At 37.0% G+C, this 23,579-nt stretch overlaps 2 pseudogenes; one reads left to right on the top strand and one right to left on the bottom strand.

Moving 5' to 3' along the window:
- Window positions 1–3,554: 3,554 nt before the first annotated feature.
- Window positions 3,555–3,652, bottom strand: LOC145278450 (U2 spliceosomal RNA; annotated as a pseudogene).
- Window positions 3,653–8,898: 5,246 nt separating this feature from the next.
- LOC145278387 (5S ribosomal RNA) lies at window positions 8,899–9,017 on the top strand (annotated as a pseudogene).
- The last annotated feature ends 14,562 nt before the right edge of the window (window positions 9,018–23,579 follow it).

Here is a 23,579-nt window from a genome sequence, read left to right on the forward strand (position 1 = left end):
GGGGGAGAGCAGAGAAAGACAGACAGTGGGGGTGCGGACAGAACGCTACCCAACAAGCTCGCCGGCCACGAGAATGTGTCGCCAGAACAACACTGCCTATCGCTGTGTATGTATCAGAGAACAGATACTACACTTTGATCTTACTTTGATCTTGTCCCAAAGGCCAAGGATGTTAAGAATTTTGTTATCGAAAACTTAGTGATCCTACTTTTTATTCAAAACAAGCCATGAATGGATAAATACCTTACTACAAATGGCAAATGTCCAACAACCATCTCTCACCCCTCAAACTCTATAGATGTAATTTCGTAATTAAATTTATTATTTTATTTTTTTAAAATAACATTTGAAAATAAAAATCGTTTATATTTTTGTTTATTATTGCATTTTTATTTCAATAAAGAGTCGCTTAATAGTAATGAAAAAAAAAAAAAATAATGTATACGTCATTTAAAAATATACCCACACAGACAAATTAGAGAGAAAGTCTACTAGACACCATTCTCAAGTGTCTAAAGTCTCTCTGACCAAGGGCATGTTAGAACAACTTAGCATGAAGATACTCCCTACCCCCTAATAAACCCTGACTAAATATTCAAAATAACATTGTGTTTAAAGCTTAAGACCCTTTAAGTATGCCTAGACCACTCTGGATTATATGATGAAATACACCTTCTCCAAATAATGTAGCTTCTGATAACAACACTAAGCTGAATACTTCACCAGACTAGGTGAATTTTTTGTCCTGAAATCAGGTAAAAAAAAAAAAAGTCCACAACAGTCCACAATAAAGATGTACTATAACGTAGTTATAGTACACTATTGGGGAAGTAAAATTAATATTCTTCACTTCTTTGCTAACTCAACGTTTAAAAAGTAAAGGAAAAACTTGATTAAACATTCGGATCTCTCATAGAGATCGTGTTTGTCCCAGGAAAAGACTACTTGATTTCTCAAAAAAAAAAAAAAAAAAAAAAAAAAAAAAAAAAAAATAAATAAATAAAAAAATAAAAAAATAAATCAAAATCAAAATAAATAAATAAAATAAATAAATAACAAGTGGAGATAACTCTTAATTCTTAGTTGACGTTTTTCTAATGATCCGAAAATTTTAAAAGATTTTGGTAATTTGTATTATTCGAATTAATGCCCTCATATCGTTTCTTATATTTGCAATATTTCAGCCGATGTAATCTCTGACCTTTTTAGGCGTATATCCTCAAATTCGGGAATCTTTATCTTGAACTCTAGAATATGTACGGAATTTCGAACAGAACCCTTTACGAAGATAGATCATTGTCATTCCATTAACTGAGGGCGAAATTTCAGAGATAACTCTATTTTACTAAGAAATTCGTTCAACTTTTCACACGAGAATTTCGAATGCTAAAATATTTAACATTGCAAAAAACATTAAAAAAAAAGAAAAGAAAAAAAAAGCGACGCTAATTGCAAAGGAATTATTTTTCGACTGCATTTTTTTTATTAAGAAAACGCAACTTCGAAAAAATGTCAGAAAAAATAATACGTCTATTAAGTAGGTCTGTCAGAATTTACATAATTTTTGGGGGAATTTTTGACACCCTTAACACAAAACTGCGAATAAAATATACAAAACTCGTAATTTCTCTTTTTAAGCAGCCATTTTTTTTACGTAATGAAATGAATTGAATTTTACGAGTTAAATTTTTTTCAATTTAAAAATCTATCAAAATTTTTCTATTTGTTCAATTTTTACAATATTTGCAGGTTTAATGTGAAATTTTATGCTCTTTCCAATAAACCGAATATAATATTCTAGACAAACGTTGTTTAAATTCACCCCCCCCCATTTTGAAATGTCTATTAAAATGAAAATAATTAATTTTCTCACCTCAGGTTTATATATCACAAATTGAAGATAAAAGATCAATAAATAAAATAATCTAATTTAAAAAAAAAACAAAAAGAATAGTTTTGTGCAAATTTACCTGTAAAGTCAAAAGTTGAAAGCCTTTTTTTTTTTTTAACAAAACCACGTTGATTTTTTTTAAGTGAAACCTCACATTTTAAAAATTTTGTTCTGAAAAGATTGAATACCTACAACTATTTTTTCTGCTTCATTCAATGTGTTTTTTTTAGATTAGGAAAGGAAATATATTAAAATATTGCCTGGGATGATTATTTAATTACAAACACATCAATCAATTCTGGGTATTCTCATAGTATATATGTTCCACCTATCTTATCCAATCCTGGGTGACGCCGCATATTCTGCTAGTATATATCTTTCACCTATCTAATTCGATCCTGGGCGATGCTGGGTATTCTGCTGCTATATGTTTTCCACTTATCTCATTCAATACTGTGCGACACTTTCTGCTAGTATATATTTGCGCTTATCACATTCAATCTCGGGTTTGACTTCAAGTCCGCCACCCCACTGTTAAAAAATATACAGGAAATAAAGTAATGTTTTAATCGTAAACTGTTTCAGCAATTTCCGGGACTAACTTCATATCCCCCAACCCACTGCTAAAAATATACATGAAATAATGTGATGTCTAAATAGTAAACTGTTTCAGCCATTTCCGGGGCTACTTCATATCTCGCACCCCACTGTTAAAAATATACATGAAATAAAGTAATGTTTTAATCGTAAACTTTTTCAGCCATTCCTGGGACCAACTTCTCATCTCCCATCCTACTGTTAAAAATATACATTAAATAAAGTAGTGTCCAAAACGTAAATAGTTGCAGCCATTTCCGGGACCGACTTCATATTTCCCACCCCACTGTTAAAAATATACATTAAATAAAGTAATGTTTAATGCGTAAACAGTTTCACCTATTTCCGGGACTGATTTCATATCCCCTACCCCACTGTTAAAAATATACATGGAATAAAGTAATGTTTTAATTGTAAACAGTTTAAGTAATTTCCGGGACTGACTTTACATCCCCCACCCCACTGTTTAAAATATACTTGAAATAAAGTAATGTTTAAATCATAAACTGCTTCAGCAGCTTTTCGAAATTAATACATAAAAACATTAACACGATTAGAGATTAGGCAACCATTGCTTCAACATTAATTTCTGAGTGTAGTATCAGTCTCAGCATTCCAGTGACTTAAATTCCCCCTTTTTTGGTCTTGGTTAATGGAGGAGAAATCCTTCATTACTGATACAATTTTTATTTTTGTTATTGATTAGAGTACCCCTTTTTGGGGGCTGGTTTCCCAAAAAATTTTTAACCAACGTCATGTCCAACTCTATCTTTGTGGGGAGGCAAGTAAACAAACAAACAAACAAAAAAAAATAATAACCAGAAGGGACATTTTCCAGGGCATCTTATAATTAATCAGAAGAGACATTTCCAGTGCATTTTATAATTAATCAGAAGGGAGATTCCAGGGCATTTTGTAATTAAACCAGAAATTACTTTTCTCAGTTACTTTTGTAATATTAAAACTTTGTTACATTAAACGTAGTATCTATTTACAATGCCTCCCTATGGGACAGATTTAGACACCAGGGTCGCTTTTTAACGTGGAAAAAAATTGTCTTAGTCACAAAGGATTTCTCCTCCACTAATAGAGAAGAAATTGAAATGTAGCATCTGAAGAACAGATACTACACTTTGATCTTAGCCAAAAGGCCGAGAAAGACAAATCATTTTTATTAGCTTTGCCTCAATAGCGACACCAATTTTTTTTGTTTTTTTGTTTTTTTTATTAGGAATTGGAATATTACACTTTGCTTTTAAAGGGTGACAAGTTTTATTTGGAATATTCCACTTTCCTTTTTTAGGGATGCACAGCATGATAACAGACGGAGCGATAAGCGTAATAATATAATGATGATGATGATATTACTGCATTATTACATAAAACATGTACTTTGTACAAATAGATGATTGTGCGACATCCACCATTAATTGTAACAAGACAGACTGAGTTACTTTCTCTGACTTGATGCTTTTTATTTATATACAAACTTGAATTTTTTTCAAAAACTATTTTCATTAATAACTAGCAATTCCACCCGGCTTTGCTCAGGCCCTATGCACTGTTCATAACTTTACGTGCCTATGTATATATTAAAAAGTGTGCATATGTACAGTAATGCCTTTCTATATGATAGGTTTTCTTAACAACCATAGAGAAAAGTTGGTAGAGACTGCAATTGTCAAATTTTTAAAACTTTGCCCTCCTTAACATTTATTGTTTTGGGCTCAAATTAAATTAAAATGTTTAACCAATGTCCAAATAACCTACATCTAAAATTTCAAGTGTTTAGACTCAAAATTATCAGAGGAGTTTGGTAGAGTCTGCAAAGGTCAACTCTGTCAGTTTTGACCTCTTTCCAGCCAAATTTTCGCCCTAAAAACTTATTAAAAGGCTTGTTTCATTTCTGAATACCCTTTATGTAAAATTTCAAATGTTTAGACCCAAAATTGGCTTAATAGTTTTCTAGAGACCGTAAAGGTAAAATCTTTTGAACTTTGACCCCTTGGTAGCTAAATTTTCAGCAAAAAAAAAAAACCGATTAAAAAGCTTGCCCGAGTACACTTTATGTAAAATTTCAAGTGTTTAGACACAAACTTGCCTGAGTAATTTGGTAGAGACAACAGAGGTCACTTTTTAAAAAACTTTGACCCCAATTATGACCCCTTAACATTTATTGTTTGGGGCTCAAATCAGATTATAAAGTTAGATCTATGTCCAAGTAACTTACATCTAAAATTTCAAGTGTTTAGACCTAAAATTGGCAGAGGAGTTTGGTAGAGTTCTTAAAGGCAAAATTGTTGAACTTTGACCCCTTAATAGCCAAATTTCTGTCCTAAAACCGATTAAAAAGATTTTCTCAAATCTCAGTACCCATTATGTCAAATCTCGAGTTTCTAGACCGAAAATTGACAGAGTTATTTGGTAGGGAAATGTATACACACACACACACACACACACACACACACACACACACACACACACACACACACACACACACACACACACACAGAGGCATTTTCACTTTTATAGTTATACTAGCAGTTCCGCTTGGCTTTGCTCAGGCTCTATGTACTGTTCATAACTTTATGTTCATATGTATATATTAAAAAGTGTGAATGTGTACGGTAATGCCTTTCTATATAATAGGCTTCCTGAACTACCATAGAGAAAAGTTGGTGGAGACCACAATCGTCAAATTTTTAAAAACTTTGACCCTAATTTTGACCCCTTAACATTTATTGTTTTGGACTCAAATTAAATTAAAATGTTTGACCAATGTCCAAGTAAGCTACATCTAAAATTTCAAGTGTTAAGACACAAAATTAGCGGAGGAGTTTGGTAGAGTCTGCAAAATTCGACTGTCAACTTTTACCTCTTTCCAGCCAAATTTTCGCCCCAAAACTCATTAAAAAGCTTGCTGCATGTCTGAATACCCTTTATGTAAAATTTAAAATGATTAGATGCAAAATTAGCTTAATAGTTTGCTAGAGACTGCAAAGGTAAAATCTTTTGAACTTTGATCCCTTGGAAGCCAAATTTTCAGCAAAAAAATGATTAAAAAGCTTGCCCGAGTACACTTTATGTAAAATTTCAAATGTTTAGACACAAAATTGCCTGAGTAATTTGGTAGAGACCTCAGGTCAATTTTTTAAAACTTTGATCCCAATTATGACCCCTTAACATTTAATGTTTTGGGCTCAAATCAAATTATAAAGTTAGATCCATGTCCAAGTAACCTACATCTAAAATTTCAAGTGTTTAGACCCAAAATCGGCAAAGGAGTTTAGTAGAGTTTCAAAGGTCAAATCGTTGAACTTTGACCCCTTAACAGTCAAATTTCTGTCCAAAAACCGATTACAAAGAATTTCTCAAATCTCAATACCCATTATGTCAAATCTCGAATTGGTAGACCGAAAATTGACAGTTATATAGTAGCGATATGTACGCGCGCGCACACACACACACACACACACACACACACACACACACACACACACACACACACACAGACATTTTCACTTTTATAGATAAATTAGCATTTCAGCCTGGCGTTGCCCGGGTGTTTGGAGGTGTATGTTGAGCAAAAAAAAAAAATAAAATAATAATAATAAAAATAAGCGGTCAATTTTTTAACTTTGACCCCTATTATGACCCATTAACATTTATTGTTTTGGGCTCAAATCAAGTTATTAAGTTAGGTCCATGTCCAAGGAACCTATATCTAAAATTTCAAGTGTTTAGACCCAAAATTGCGGAGGAGTTTGGTAGAGTTCTCAACGGTCAAATCGTTGAACTTTGACCCCTTAAATGCCAAATTTCTGGCCGAAAACGGATTGCTAAGATTTTCCCAAATCTCAGTACCCTGTATATCAAATTTCGAGTCTGTAGACTTTAAATTGACAGAGTTATTGCGTAGGGAAATGCACACACACACACAAACACACACACATTTTCACTTTTATAGATATACTATCATGGGTGTTTGGAGATGTATGCTGAGCAAAAAAAAAAAAAAACAAACAAACAAACAAAAAAACGGTCAATTTTTTTAATTTGACCCCTATTATGACCCATTAACATTTATTGTTTTGGGCTCAAATCAAGTTATTAAGTTAAATCCATGTCCAAGGAACCTATATCTAAAATTTCAAGTGTTTAGACCAAAAATTGTCAAAGGAGTTTGGTAGAGTTTTCAAAGATCAAATCGTTGAACTTTGATCCCTTAACAGCCAAATTTCTGGCCGAAAACCGATCACAAATTTTTCCAAATCTCAGTACCCTGTATATCAAATTTCGAGTCTGTAAACTTTAAATTGACAGAGTTATTGCGTAGGGAAATGTACACAGACACACACACACACACACACACACACACACACACACACACACACACACACACACACACACACAGACACGTTCACTTTTATAGATAGATAGATAGATAGATTAAACAAAAATATATACGTATACATTAATATATATGGAAACAATCTTTTGTTTACTGTAAAGATTTTACGCAAATATTATGCAAGTATAAATTAATTTAGAATATCTGCATGAATATAATTACACGTAATAGTTAACTCTAGATGATCATCCTATAAGAAAACTGAAAAAACTAATGACGAATTAATTAAAATGAATGTTTAAAAGAATATGCAGATTAATTAGATCTTTTGCTAGTGAAGGCATTTCCACAACCCATATATAAGAAAATTGTATTTTCTTTTTAAGTAAATAGGAAAGAGGTATTTTAATATGAATATCACTACACACAAAGGAAAAACGAATTTAAAGGAGTATAGAAGATAGATATAAAAATTAATTTTCTATCTTCTCGTTTTTTGTAATTTTTAGATATTTTCATTACTACGACATGACAATTCAGTAGATATTATTGATTTCACTTGAAATTCAATATTTAAGTTTTCGAATTTGGTTACAGTAACGAAGAAGAACCAAACTTTGTTACATTAAATAAAGTAGTTAAAAAAATCATTTTGTTTCTTGATTTTCCTCGTTTAATAAAACAATTCCTCTGCATTTAGGTCGTGACCATTACGGTAGACACGAGTTAGGGCGTGACCATTACGGTAGCCATGATTTAGGGGGTGACCATTTCGTTTTTCTGTTTATGTTTTTCTTTTTTTTTTTTGTAATGTTTACACTTTGTTACAATATTATCGTCACACTTTTAAATAGTCGCATATTTTTTTGTTTTTAATTCCTCGAATACTTTATCTGTGCTTAAACCTAAACACAGATTCCATGATCAGAGCTTCTTTCTTAGAACTGCACGCCTGTGGAAGTGTCTTCCGTTTTCCTGCTTTCCAGCTGTCTATAATATGGTTGTCTTCAAGTCCAACGTGAACAAGTTTCTGATGAGCCGTTCCACTTAAGTTAACAAATTTACTGAACTTCCATTACTATCGATTACTATATTGTCCTTGTGACTACTGTACACTCTTTAACCCTTATCCTTGATAAGTGGTGACGCCTATGTAAAAAAAAAAAAAAAAAGTTGCATTTTCTTAATAAAAATGTAGTTGAAAAAAAAAATAAAATAGTTGAAGAAATGGCAATTCGTCTACAATTAGCGTCCTTAAATTCTCATATGAAAAACTGAATGAATCTTTTAGTAAAACAGGAGTCATCCTCCCCAGCACAATGAAGACGATTGCAAAAGCGCCAAAATTTTTGACTGAAAGTAGGAGGTTCCCAAGTTCGAAGAGATGCACTCGAAGAGGATCAGCGTTTGCATTGGTCGAAACGTTGCTGCGAGGAAATTATGACAAATTTTATGCTTTTATCAATTTGGAGCAATTCCGTACCCTCTCAGCTGAAAATCTGTTCAATTAAAGGAAAATAATTCAATACTTAAGAGAACTCTTCTGAAGAAGGAGATGGATTTTTTGGTGCCTTCCCTCAAAGTACTGGAATTGCCTCTACTGTCTAGTGTGAACATCAATTGATCCTGCGACACAATCCAGAGCCATCTTAAGGTAATGATGACAATTGCACTTTTCAGTTATTCTTATACTTGTAATCATGTCCACTCTACTATTCTAAGTTGGTTATTTCCTGTGAATTATGTATAAAAACCACGAAAGAAAGCTAAAAAGAGTGCCCTATTGTTTATGATTCGTCAGATGAACATGTGCTTGGGGAAATTCCATACCCCTACTAGTGAATTTGTCATTATTCTATATTTTGTCAGCATTAAGTTTACCCGGCAGACTCTGAGCATACCTCTCAATAAAGAACTTTTTCCAAGTCTCCTAAAGAAGAAACATTTTTGAAAGTTTCTCTTGCTTGTGCAGTTTGTTTTTTGTTTTTCAGAGACAATTTAAAGTTGAAGAATCTCTGCGCTTTTCTCTTTTCAAGTCATGTCTATGTCTACGATAACAATATACGGCATAATCACGTTGACACACCGGTTCCCGTCAGATCACCAAAGTTAAGCAACGTTGAGCCTGGTCATTACTAAAATGGGTGACCAATTTGGGAAGTCCAGGTGCTGTATGTAGGAGGACGTCGACACCTCCCTGCAAAAAGTGGCAAAAATCTAATGTGGTCATCTCCCCTAACGGGGATGTACATGCGACTGGGGACCGCTTGTGAATTTCATACTCCCATGAAACTTCCTCTTTCGGAGGAAGCCGGTTAAACCCTGAATAAGGTTGGTGCTGACTGCATACACACACACGCACACACTATGATAACAGGATATTCTTTTCATTGTTTTGACTCTCGAGTATATATCCGACACAGTTAGACAAAGTTAATTAACTGAGAACCACACCACTCTATATAAGAGTATATAATATATTAACAGATATACACTCGAGAGTCAAAACAATGAAAAGAATATGCTGTTGTCCTAGCCTTAGTCATGTCTATACCTATTCTATGCTGTTAACTAAATGCTCAGTTTACTGGTTAGCTTTATTTCTATCTTCGTTCGTTAATGTTTCCCACATTATGTAATTGTCAATGGAAGGTATGGAATTACACCATTTTCATTTGTACAGAATGTGTGGGAAATTATTTCCACTATCCTAGTTTGCCCCTTCTTTCTCTCTTTTCCTTTTCCTTCCCTCTCTCTATGTTTCGTTCTTCCTCCTCCTCTTCTGTATCACTTGATTCCGTTCTCCTCACTGATTAGGCGAGCCTCTCTTTGTGTGCCTAAATCTTCCACATGAGGCATTTCTGAAAGAGAAATATCAGTTGCTGATTCTACTCCGTGAAGAAAGGAACGCTGCTGACAGGTCGTCTTATAGTGTTGATAGGCGTTATCCAAGAATCAGAATTCAACAAAGCAAAAACTATGATATGAAATTGCCCCAGGTTACTCTACATGTCATAATCGAGTTCTTAATTTATTAAACCATTTTTGGCAGCATTGTATTGAAATCGGAATGTTAAAACTATAAACGCTGCCTTCTATGAGGATAGAGTTAGACACAAGGTCGGTTTTTTTAACGTGTGGAAAATACAGCTAACCCCAAAAAGCACTCTGGATTGGGACAAAAATAAAAATTGACTCAGTCTAAAAGAACCTCATTGACTAAGAACAAGACATATGAAGTGTAGTATCAGAACAGATACTACACTTTGAATTATTTATTTTCAGAAAATATTAAAAAAAAAATTATATTTAAAACAAATTATGCAGAAGGCCATCAAAAGTATGGGGAAAATGGGTATCGTTGGTCATCCTTGGTCTAAAGTGATAAAAATGTTTCTTAGTCACCACAATACCACATTTACACCATGGGTTGTCCTACTTAAAATAGCCGAAATATTATCCTTTCATAAATGTACCTATTTACTATGCCTCCCCACGGGACAGAGTTAGACACCAGGGTCGTTTTTTAACGTGGAGAAAAGGTACAAAAATAAAAATTGTCTCAGTCGTGAAGGATTTCTCCTCCACCGAAAGAGAACAAGAAATAGAAGTGAAGCATCTGAAGAACAGATACTACACTTTGATCTTATCCTGAAGGCCAAGTAGTTATATACAAAGATTTCATCTGTATAAAATGCGGAATGGGATCAGAACAAAATACAAAAAGATTGCTTAGTAAAATCTTACCAAACCTTTATAAATAATAGATTGGCCACTGTTTTCCGGTTTGTTCAGAACCGAAAACAAGTAGGGCGTTCTATAAATGAGAATGGGATCTAAGTGTAAGAGAAAAGAAAAGAGAGGTGGGTGGAATTGGGGAATGGGTAGTGTCTTACCCAAATAAATATCATTTGAGGGAGAATGAGGACAAAAAATTAAAGTGGAGCCTGGGCATCTTGGGAGATTTCAAGAGTAGGTGGGTACCTAATTTTTAAGGAAAACCAGATACATAATAAGCAATAGTCCTTTGTAAAGGTTACTGTTTTTTTTTTTAGATGTTGACTCGAAAAGCTACCACCCCCCATTGAACTTAGAAGTTAAGATCAACCAACTTATGAGGATTTTTTTTGATTGTTTAGGTATTTTTTAAGGGTCCTTTTTTGGGTCCTTTTTCTTTATTTTTGTTTTCTTTCAACTTTTGCCTTGATTCGATAAAATTTTTATCCACACATTCTAAACAGATGTTCATAAATACACCCTAAAAATTAAAATCTTCCAACTATATAATTTCCAAATAGATACAGGGAATATATATTATTCCTTAATTGGAATTCATTTTTTTGAGATGAGCATTATATATATTAATTTATTTTTATTTCAGACTATTATTCTCATTTTTATTGGTTTACAATGATGATTGAAAGAAGCAAAGAGTAATGGAAACCTGGGGGACTTCTGTCACTCAGACTCCAAGGAATACTGCTTATTTTTTACCAGGTAATGATCTCTGGTAATGACTTGAGTATTTCTAGTGAGTAAGAAATAATGTAGGCATAAGCCCTGGTAAAACGGAGGAGGTGTGGGACCAGGAATTACGCCAAAAGCCCAGTCATTCCAAGTTACCATTCCCCCTACTCAGAGTTCGGAGTCATGAAAAACGATAAAAACAAGATGTCCTGACAAAGCTTTAGCTCAGAGATTTGTGAGATATTTCAATTGGCAATGAAATTGTATGTGAAAAACGACTAAAATTTATAACAGCAATAATTACTTGTATTGCGTGAGAAAGATTTGGTTATGTTGAATTGCAACAGCTAAAGACGCCCGACAGTTCTAACCATATGGCAAATAAAATGAAAGAACTAAGAAAGAAAATAAGATCCTTTAAAAAGTTCCTTAAAATTGCAGCTATAGCGGAACGTCAACCATTCAAGGAGCTCCAGAACATATTTAGAAGGAAATTAAAAACAATACGGCAAGCTGAGTAGTATAGAAAGAGAAGAAAAGAAAGGTCGATGTGCAACAGATGCGCTGATGTTGAGATCACCAACAGCCGCATAAAAATATACAAATGACCAAGCATGAAGAGACAAAAAAGTAATGTGGCCGGAGAAGCAGGGTGTTCAAGACGTGACGAGAGAAGCACGTGTTCGAGGCATGGTCGATGTTTGGAAAAGCATGTGTTAGAGTCAAATGAGTGTTGACACACCAGGGATGAAAAGTCACACACAGCCCGAGAAGAAGAAATGAACCGCTTAAATATTTAGAAAAAAAAAAATGTGTTGTTAGAAATATTAGATATAAAGGCTTTTCTTAAACAAAACAAAAAAGTGTGTTGAGTTTTTTTCCTTGGTTCTGTTTCCTTACGACGGAGTCTACAACGTGTTGGGTCTGTTAAAGTGTAGCGACATCATTAAGAAAAGGTGGACAACGTTACAGATGAAGCAAACCAATTTTCTTACCAACCCTTTGGGCTTTGCTAGGAAATTGTTAGGAGATAAGTGTGGTTGGCAATTGGAAGCACCAGAAGAAAAAAATGAACACCTCTGTAGTTCTATGAGCGATTCTGAAAAAAAAGGATGCATTGTGTAGAAATAACCACTGGATCCTTAAGAAAACACAAGTGTACCCATTCAATACAGGATTGTCCACATAGAGAGAGGTCCAAAGAGTTGTGAGAGTATGAAGGTCCGCTTCAGCACCGGGTCCAAGCAAGGTACATTACATTACGTATAAATGGTGCACAGGAATTCTCCGAAGCCTATGGAAAATATTGTCATTTGAAAGAGAAGCAGGATCGTGGAACAGTGGAGATTTGCAGAAGGAGAATGGATCGCAAAGGAAGAATCATTGTAGGCGCTTGACCAATTCTGTGTTATTTTCTTGAGATCAAGATCTGTTTCTGGTTAAAGTTATTATAAAGCTACCTTTCAAATTTCATTCTCAAGAATGGTTATATTCAGAAAGGCGGGATTGCCAGAATGCCAGATTTCCTGGAGCATACGGAGGTTCTAACACAATTTTTGAGGGAGGCAAAGGAAAGCAAATTTCTTGATGAGTCATTTCGCTTAAGTAATCCAATTGACCAAATTCACACTACTAACGATTCCTATAATATTGTCTCATTGACTACTGTATACCCTTTAATCCTTATCCTCGAGTGGCCTCTAGGCTTTGATAAGTGATGACTCCTATGTAAAAAAGAAGAAAGAAAAAAAGAAATGTCTATGGGTTCATGCCATACAAACTGATGGAAAAAGCCCTAAAAAGATATCATGTGCCTTTAACAGGATGTAAACTGATACTACATTAACCATTTAATGTAAAATACAATACAATAAATAAGGATGCAATACCTGAGAGGATCCCTTACTAAAACGGAGGAGATGATTCCTAGGAGGATGGTCTTTAATAACAGAACCAATAATACACTCTCCACCCTGCATTAAAGATATCTTGATTAAATCGAGTTTTGTTTCCTGTTTGAACGGTTTTACCCAAAGTACTGATTTCCTCCATTTCCAGCATCTTTCATAATCCCCAGAAAAAAGGCTCCGCTCTCACGAGTCAAGATACCACCGGCACCACCATCAGGAACCAAGAAGAGGCCAAATTAGCACCACGGAGGGAGTCACAAAAGAAAATGTCCTCACATGAGTACAAAGAATTGTAAAAGTATAAACCATATGTAGAAGGCAATGTATTGCAAACTGGGCCTGCCTACTGAGAGGCCATGTAGACAGGTTTTTGTCTTGTCACCTCTAACTCAAAAGAAAATTGCTTCCTGGATCTCAAAAAGGACGACATGACAGGGTTCCTGTTATCCACATCTGCCAGAGGACCTTTACCTTGTGGGACATCCTACTCCTCTACAAGAATGCCACTGAACGACCTTTCCTAAAAAAAATGAGGAGCAGTGGAGGAAAGATATAGCCCAAATACCAGGATAGAAGTTTACGTTTATAGTGCCTAAACTGAATTGTACATGGATTATCTGAGTGTGTACTTCAATCAGTTTGGGGATATGGAACAAATGGACGTATTAAGGTCCCAAAATAGACTTCACATTGCTGACTACATGATCACAATAAGGTTGAAGTCAGAAGATTCCAGCGAATTTCAGCAGTGCTGACATGCAAAGACTGGAACATGACGGTGGCAGTAAACTGTTGTTTTGGGAAGGAACTGCCTCCAAAAAACAGTTTTTGGATAATCAGCACTGCTGGCAGCTCCAGTTTTTGATCCAAAGCCAGATTCGCCTCAAACTACTACTTCAACACCAAGGTTAAAAAAAGCCTTTGGGAAAAGCAGATGGGGAATGGAGAATAGTAGTGTACAGAAGGCGGAAGAATACAACCGATTCTGCCACAGCCTCCAACCACCTAATCGCAGGATCCGCAGAAGCAGCAACAACAATGCCAGCAGCAACTGTATAAGAAGCAGGAACAGAATCAGCAGCAGAATCAGCAGCAGAATCAGCAGCAGAATTAGCAGCAGAATTAGCAGAATGTCCCCATACTGTAAAACCTATACTCATATAACAACAACGGTGGAAAAACACCTGCAAACGCTAACCTGAACACTAACACCTGCAACAATATCTCACCACCCCTACTGCATTTATCAAAATGGAGACCTGCACACACACACACACACACACACACACACACACACACACACACACACACACACACACACACACACACACACACACACACACACACAGAGACACGCACACACACACGCACACGCGCGCACACACACACCACTCTGCCCTGAATCCGCTAGACGCAAACAAATTGAGTCGGGGATAAAGATGCCAACCAATCTCTCCTTCTTGAGGGAAAAAGAAAGAAAAACCTCTCCACTTTAAATTGGCAAAGGACATTTGTAGAATGAATCTATTGTCTGTAAATAGGAACTTGTCCTTCCGTCAGAAGATGAACTTGAAACCCCTCACATTCTATCAAAAAGATATTAAGAACCTCACCAATTTCCCGGATGCCTCCCTCATGAAATCCCGTAATGCTACCAGCCAGTTGCAAGAGGTTTGTCTGGAGGTTGCTAAGAAGGTCCACCCATCACTAAAATTGCCTTTTCCTCTGTGCTTGGCTAGATCGAATGAAGTCTTTAAATCAAGCATTTTGTGTCCAGAGAGATTTCTTGTCCCTGGGAGTGGATGTAGCTGCAACTGAATGAGATGCACTTAATTTCATCTAGAGATTATCAGATGCTGACCAGAGACTTTGACATCTTTTCAGCATATGGCAATTATCGAACGAAGGGCATCTCCTTGCTTTTTTTTCTTTTTTTTATTACATTTTCACCCCAAAGAAGGCACATCGCCACTTTGTTGTAGGGGGCTACAATCAGGGATAAAAGCTACAGAGGTACTATGCGGGGAGTTGGGCAGCAAGATGTCGGTTCACGTTACACTTGAACTTCTGCATGTCAGTACAGTTGGGGAAGCAGGAACCCGGAAGGGAATTACAAAGTCTAGCGGTTCTGGGGAAGAAACTACTGGAGTAGAAGTCTCTCTTACATCTAGGGATCTCAACTGTGAAGGGGTGGGATTTTGCTGCTTGTCGGGTTTGTCAGGGGTATTTACGTCGAGGGGGTACAAGTGTTTGCAGTTCGTCGGAGCATTCACCGTTAAAGTACTTGTAGAACAGGCAGAGGGATGCTACATTTCGTCTATGGGACAGGCTGACGTGAAATGCACCCTGTCTCTGATGGTTGGTGTTGTCCATAGTGATGTGGAGGGTAAGCTAGTCATCGCCGATATTGCTATAAATGATTTTGTATTTTAGGTTGTTGCAGTTCAAGCACACAGCACTGCTTGAGAGAGGGTTTCTCTTTTTCATGATCTGGATGCATTCATTGCATGTTGGAAGCACATAGTTTTAATAGGAGATTGGAATGGCATCCATGATCCCAACCTAAACGAGGTCGGGGGAGGGGGGAGTACTATAGAGCCAGAGAGGTGTGAGACGAGCCTGACTGACTTGTTGACAATTTTCATGTTGATCATCCAGAGTGAGAGATATGGACATGGACAAACAGCATGCTGTAGAGAATGGGGATGGCCAATGGGACGGGTCAGGAAAAAGTCGAACACTGGTCGTCATGCAGTGTCATTAATTTAGCACTAGTCTTGGAGTCGGTAGACTTTTAAGTCCACTTTACATGGCGCTACGGATTTATTTCTACATGATTACTTTCTTACTGAAATTTGAATAGCAATGGCGTCAGGACAATTCGATTTATCAGTTAGTAAATTTACAGAAAGAAAACAACGAGCTTCGTGCTAGTAGGGAAAATGTGTCAAATTAGACCCACACTAAAAAAACGGACAGACCTGTGATCGAGAATGGACTGTGCATTATTCATTGACACATGGACCTGGTACAAACAAATATCTGGTTTAACTGACCCCATGGAAATACGCACCATGTTAAGAACGGCTTGGTTGAATGAGGTAAATAGACATTTGTCTGAACTGGTAGGGCCGCAAGCTCTCAATATAGTCATGGAAGAACAACTCCTACGTCATATATGACTCACTGTGGTGAAAGATCTACATCAAGAGGTGCGTAGACATAAATTCCACAATACAAGACAGTAAGAAGGAGAGTGTCCCACACAGCTTTTAGCAAAGCTTCAGTCCCAAGTGAGGTTTTGAAATTTTACTGTCCAGTGTCCTAACGAGAGCTGCTGACAGACTATAAAGTATTTGGTGGACATGGTGGCTGGAAAACTCGTAGGTAGACCTGCAAATACAGAATACCAGTGCAAGCTATTGGCCGAAGCCAATATTTTGACAGCAGTGGAACAGAAATTTCACAGACTGGTTAGACTAGAAACAACGGATATGTCAACTCCTCACTTGCAAAGCAGCCTAAATGAGCTTTTGACGTTTGGCACAATGAGAACAAACCGTCTTGGGAGGAATCCAAAACGTCTTGAAATAAATGTGAAGGTTGTGGGAGGACATCACATCGCTGTCCAGCAAGGAACTCAGATGCCATAATTTTGGAATTACTGGACACTTACGAAAAGTGTGTTGAAAACCAGAGGAGTCGACAATGGAGTCAATGAGTTATTCAACATGACATCACTCAAAAATACTTCGTAGCAGAGGAGGCGGCAGACAAGAGTTTTGTGAATGAAAACAGAAATTAGCAGCAATACCACATCTTGCATAGAGCAGGGGCAGATTCAAAAGAAGCCACCCCCCCCCCCGCCTGAACCGCTACCCTCCATAAAAGTTAAAGTATCTTTGATACCAGAGTCCCAAGTGAAATTTGGGTGCATCTTAGATAAGGGGGCATGCCGTTGAATACACTCAAACATGCTCAAACATGTTCGAGTGGCTCTGAAATACTGGAAGTATTGGGATGCACTAGCGATGTGCTAATACCAACTACCCATAGGATATGTGGAATCACGTACGACCTACTACACATTAAGGAATAATCTTTACACATATTTTAATATGCGTATGGCGTTAAAGAAGCAGACAAGTAGTTTACGTATCAGAGAACACGGGATTTTACTTATCCAAGTCGGCACTGAAAGACACCTGCGACTTCCCACACCAGATATCGAAAGCTGACATGTCAATCTTGAATAACAGGATAGCACCATGTGGATGTCCCCAAAGAGAAATGGTTCCGAACAAACCTACAAGAATCCCATTTACTCTTATTGAAAATAATAGGTAACGTTTGGAACAATGGTTACGGGAGCACTTCAAATCAAGTGTATTCAACCATTACAAGTGATGTCTGGGAGACCACTGGATATAACGTTTACCCCGAGGGTGAAACCATCAGCTGTGCACACACCGATTCCTGTCCCCCATCATTGGAAAAAGAAGGTGAAGGAAGATTTAGATAGGGATATTACATTGGACATCATCGAGCCAGTACCAGCAGGTATGCCTATGGTCTTGGTGTTTGAGGATGGTGGTTACACCAAAGAAGGACAGATCACCAAAAATTGAATGCCGCAACAATGAGAGAAACTCATCACACTCGGTCTCCATTTAAGCAAGTGTCTATTGTGCCAGCATGAACCAAGAAAACAGTTTTAGATGCATGGGATGGATATCACAGTTTACTGCTCTCCCTAATGATCCGAGATGCAATCAGATTCATAACAAAGTGGGGTTTTTGTTGGTACCTTAGAGCACCCCAAGGTTTCCACGCCTTTGAGGATGGGTACACTCGCTGGTTTGATGATATTAAAATAGACATACCCTGAAGAACTTGTTACATTAATGATCCCCTTCTCTGAGATAAAACTATGGAATCTGCTTTCTAGCACACAGTGGACCTATATCACCCATTGCGGTAGAAATGGAATAGTCTACAATCCTGATAAGTTTCAATTTGCAGGCGACAAAGTTAAATTTGCCGGCTTTTTAATAACTGCCGATGGTGTAAAGCCAACTAAAATATGACTGAAGCCATTTTCAACTTCCTGACACCGATGATCATCACTGGCATCAGATTGTGGTTTGGACTGATTAACCAGATATCACAGGTCGATACCATGTCCTACTTTCAAGAATTGTTGCGCATGAAGGACCACAAATTCTATTGGGATACTACCTTGAACGGACTTTCTGAAGAGTAAAAAAAACATTGTTCAGAAAATTGAGGAGGGGGGGGGGTCAAAACATTCAAGAAGAACAGGGCAACTTGGCTCTCAATAGATTATATTAATTTGGCATCAGGTATTTTCTGTTTCAGAAACACTGCCAATGCCCAACAGAATTAGGACCTAACCATGGTAAGGACCACTGCAAAATGATTTTGGCTGGATCCCTTTTTACGAAGGATGCAAAATCTCGCTACTTCCCAATAGAGGTAGAAGCTCTGGCATTGATTGGAGTCTTGTAGAATGTTTGTTTTGAGGTGCCCAGATTTATTGGTTCGTTTTGAGGTGCCCAGATTTATTGGTTACAGTGGACTATCAGCCACTGGTACAAATATTCTCAGATCAGGTCCTGGAAAACATATAGAACCTTCACTTGTTTTTTTTTTCAAAAAATGATCGTTAATGTACAAGTTCCTGGAAAACTTAACGCTTCACCAGACTGCACTTCTCAATACCCAGCACCATCAAGACATAGTGGATTAAAGACCACTGATACTACTCAGCAGACCGAGAGGGTATGCAAGCATCAATCACAGCAGCATACACGCATGACCACAAATTTCAAGCTGAGATAGAATCGTGGCAGCTGCGGCCACTAATGAGGAGTGCCAAACGTTAGCGATATATATATATGCAATGGGTTCCTGAAGTTACGGCACAAACTGCTACCAAAAGTCCAGCAATTCTGGCCGATGGAAGACCAACTATATTGTTTGGAAGAGGTACCCATAAAAGGGATAAAATTCTGAAATACTAGATGCACTGCACTCCACCCATCAAGGGGTTAATAGGATGTTAGCTAACGCTAGACAACGATTATTTTGGCCTGGTTTAGACGCTAGTATCTGACAAACAAGGGCACAATGTCGAAAATGTAATTCAATTGCCCATTATAACCGAGAGAGCCACTAATGCCACCCTCAAACCCAGAATTCCCATTCTAAAAGACTCTCATGAACCTATTGGGGATGCATGGGAAGAGTTACATGGGATATGCAGACCAATACACTGGCTTAATTGAAGTTGTCTCGCTACCACCAGGAAAGACTGCAGCAATATGCAATGCATTGAGGGGTTGATTCTGCACATATGGTGCACCGGAGGAGATATCATCCGATGGAAAGCCACCATTTGATTCATTGGAGTATAAATCGTTCCTGGAAGACTAGGGCATAAAGAGACGTATATCATCTGCACATTGTCCCCAAAGTAATAGGCGAGCTAAACTGGCCATAAAAATAGCCAAAAAAATGTTGATGGACTGCATTGATGGCTACAGCCACCTATGCCACGATCAGGCAGCACATGTGATGATGACACATAGGAACACACCCCACTAGAGCCTCGGATTATCACCAGCCAAAATGTTTTACGGTCAAACAATAAAGGATGACCTCCCTATACTTTGTAAGATGCAATGGATTCAAGATCGTTGGACAGAAACCAAAGAATTGAGAGAAAGGGCGAAAAGGCATGTGCTAAACAAAGAACAGTACAACGTGCACAGCCATCCACTCCAACAGCTTCAGGTCAGCGAATCTGTTCAGGTGTTGAATAAGAAGGGACCATATCCGTGACAATGGACAAAAATGGGGAGAGTTGTTGAAAACATGGGTAATAGACAATACCGGATATGGTTGGATGGAAGCGGCAGGATCACACTACACAATCGTCTGGAAGATCCAACCTATCATGGATACGGCAGATTATTCACCTGTACAACCACCTCATCAACCACCTCCCCAAAGGCCAAGAATGGAGGACAGCGTATTCCCATGTGACATACACAAGATTGATTGACATGGAAAAAGACGGATGATAACGTAGTGATGGCAGACAGCATATCTGATGCAAATATGGAGATGGCTAACCATGACCTGATCAGGCAAAAACTAACAAGTTCAATTCCATGACACAGTATGAGAGTAACACAACTATCAAGACCATTATTCCCTACAAATGCGAGGACCAACTCACAACTACACAGAAACTTCCCAACAAGTGACCACAAAACACAGGTGTTGCAGTCATAAGGTGAAGGGAGCATATAGAGATGGGGCGAAAAAAAGTGAAACACCGATTGTCATGCGATGTTATAAATTCAGTATTAGTCTCAGACTTAGTAGACTTTTAAGTCCACTTTACACATATCTCCCTACCTGAATACTTATTTGGAAGAAGCGACATAAACTTTATACCATCTCGCACATTCCATCCGACCATAAACTAGTCATGGCTTGCTTGAATTTAGAAAATAGGCCTAAAGTAGTCAGGTACTCCTTGCTGGAGATACGAGACTTCTGTGAAAAACTGCAACTACTTATCTAGCGGGCTTTAGTTGGGACGGTTACCAGTGGGTTAGCTTGAAAACTAAGTTTCTGAATTTTTGCGAGGATTGATAATATGTATTATTTGGATTGTTCAGACTACTGTTTTCATCTTGGATGTTATTTTCACAACGTTTTGGCCGATGTAACCTCTCACTTTATTCAGGTGTATCTTGACAATAAGAGAAATACCTGAAGAAGTTTGGAGATTTCATTGGCTGAAATGTAAAATTAACACCCAAGAATAGTCGTCTGACCAATCCAAATAATGCAAAATAATAAAATTTTATTGAATACACTCAGAATTTTGCACAAGATAATGTCAAGGTAAAAAGCATCTAGAGGAGAAACTAACTCAGAAGATAGCTGGGAAATAGCTAAGAAAAACCTATAAATTTGGGGTCATGTGTGTATGCTGCTGTGATTCATGCTTGCATGCCCCCCTCGGTCTGCTGAGTAGTATCAGTGATCTTTAATCTGCTATGCCTTGACAGTGCTGGAGTCTAGTGAAGCGTTAAGTTTTCCAGGAACGTGCTTAATCTGGAACCTGTACATTAACGACCGTTCTTTGAACTCCCCCCCCCCAAAAAAAAAACAAGTGACCATTACAAGGGCCAAGTAATTGTGACTAGACTAAGGAAAGTTTCCAGTGTCGTCATGAACTCTGATGAGGATGAACATAAGGAAATCTCCCTAGTGTGGGTCTGATAAGAAGACGATTTGGAAGCCACACTCATCAACTTAAATCAGTCCAAAGTTTTCAACAGTCGACTATCGCTTCTTGGCATTTGTTCAAGATACTGCCTATGTTAAACCAGATTTTTGCAAATAGATCTCCACTCTATATTACTCAATAATGTCAGAGGTGCAGGTCAACAGAAAAAGTTTGCTATCTTTCACTATCTCCCATTCAGTGCATCAGGATTGTCCATTACTTTTCCTGAGTCGAATTTTAACAGAGGAATCTGGTTGATGGTGCCTTTTCCAATCTCATTTTTGACCATTTGGTCAAAATCCATCATGAGCTGAGGGGTGAATCGCAGTTCTTCAGAGAGTGTAGAGTCATGCTCAAAAATCTTCCTCAGTCCCGTGACCTGTCTCAGTTTCTAGAAGGGAACTGCACCGGAGATTAGTGAAGGAAGCAGCTAACAATCCATTCATCGAGCGGTTCAGGTGGAATTAGACGGCAGATACGATTTATCACAACAACCCTGAGTTCTCCCTGACCTGGCGATTGAACTGGAAAACATTACACCTTATTACAATACCATACAACACAGTTCCGGAATGGAGGACTCACCTGCTGTGACTAAAAATACCCAATCATGCTTTCTTTTAATGCCGCAAACTCTGGCGGTTCTGGGAGTATGTCTGTGAGGTAACAGCTTGTATTGATCTTGAGCATCCTTTGACATTAAACATATCCTATGTAATTAACAACGTTGGGTTGGAATGGGACAGGGAGAGAAGAATGGTGTTTTCTCACGATCCCCGCCATAGCATGAATTGTGATGCAGACATTACGTTTGAAAAATGATTAAAGGGTTCAATCTTTTGTAGATCAGGATTGGATCGCTTTTTTTAAGCACTATCTGAAGGCCAAGATCAGATGTAATAGAAAAAGATTACATTCCTCATTTTTTTAAAAAAGAGTTGGATATAAGTAGCGAACTTGTGTGTACAAAAAGAAGTCAAGTATGCGTAGATGTTCCCTGCTTGAACATGGAATACATGGTTCCTTATCCTGTCAGACATGAGTCCTTTGGGTGAGTTTAGCCTCTTAGCTAGTCAAGTGAATAGAAATAGCAGTCCTCCAAGATATGTACTCCACACTTTCAATAATTTGTCCGAAGTCTGTCTCAAATTGTATTTATCTTGGAAGGACAACGCCCATTCTACAAAATCAATCGATGTTTTCTTTTTTCTTTCATTTAAGTTCCATTCCTATTTAGAGATTGATGTGTTTGTTTTTGGTTCAGAAAATAAAACAAAAAACTGTGTGATCTATTATTTAGAAAAGGGTAAGGGGAATCTAACTATTTTTTTGTTTTTCGTTCGTTTCACACTCCCTGTTTTATTCCAACAAAATCCTTGTATATAAATATATTTATGAACAATAAAATTTCCAATCACTTTGGAGACGGCCCCTAGTGTGAATGTGGTATTGTGGTGACTGATGTTATTCTAGTTAAGTGTAGAATAGATATTGTTATTCCTATAGACTAAGGATGACCAACGATCCCTCTTTTGGTCCCTACACTTTTGATGACTTTGTGCCTTATTTGTTTCAAATATAAATTTGAAAAATATTTCCTGCAAATAAATAATTCAAAGTGTCGTATTTGTTCTCTGCATCATTTAGCGACATTTAACATTTTACTAATGGCGGAAGCTTTATGTAAATTATCTCCCTTGAAAATTAATTTCTAAATAAAAAAAAAAAATGAATAAAATGCTATTCCTTTCTTCTTTAATAAATAAAATCCCTTTAATTGGTTTTATTAATAATTATAATACAAAGACTATTGGCAAAACGATATAGAAGAAAATTTTGCAATACAAATTAGAAATGTATACAACAGAATATTAATTTATTAAAAAAAGAAATTTATACAAATGAGAAACATCGAAATTTGTTTGAAAAAGTTTGGCGATTACTATATATACGTTATTTTGAAAGATTCTTATTTTATTAGAATTAAATCAGCAGAACCGATTTTGATGCTAATAGTTAGGATAGATGGAAAAA

Source organism: Euprymna scolopes, chromosome 6 (assembly GCF_053919585.1).
Source record: "Euprymna scolopes isolate OS-2025 chromosome 6, ASM5391958v1, whole genome shotgun sequence".
In the NCBI taxonomy this organism is placed as follows: Eukaryota; Metazoa; Mollusca; class Cephalopoda; order Sepiida; family Sepiolidae; genus Euprymna; species Euprymna scolopes.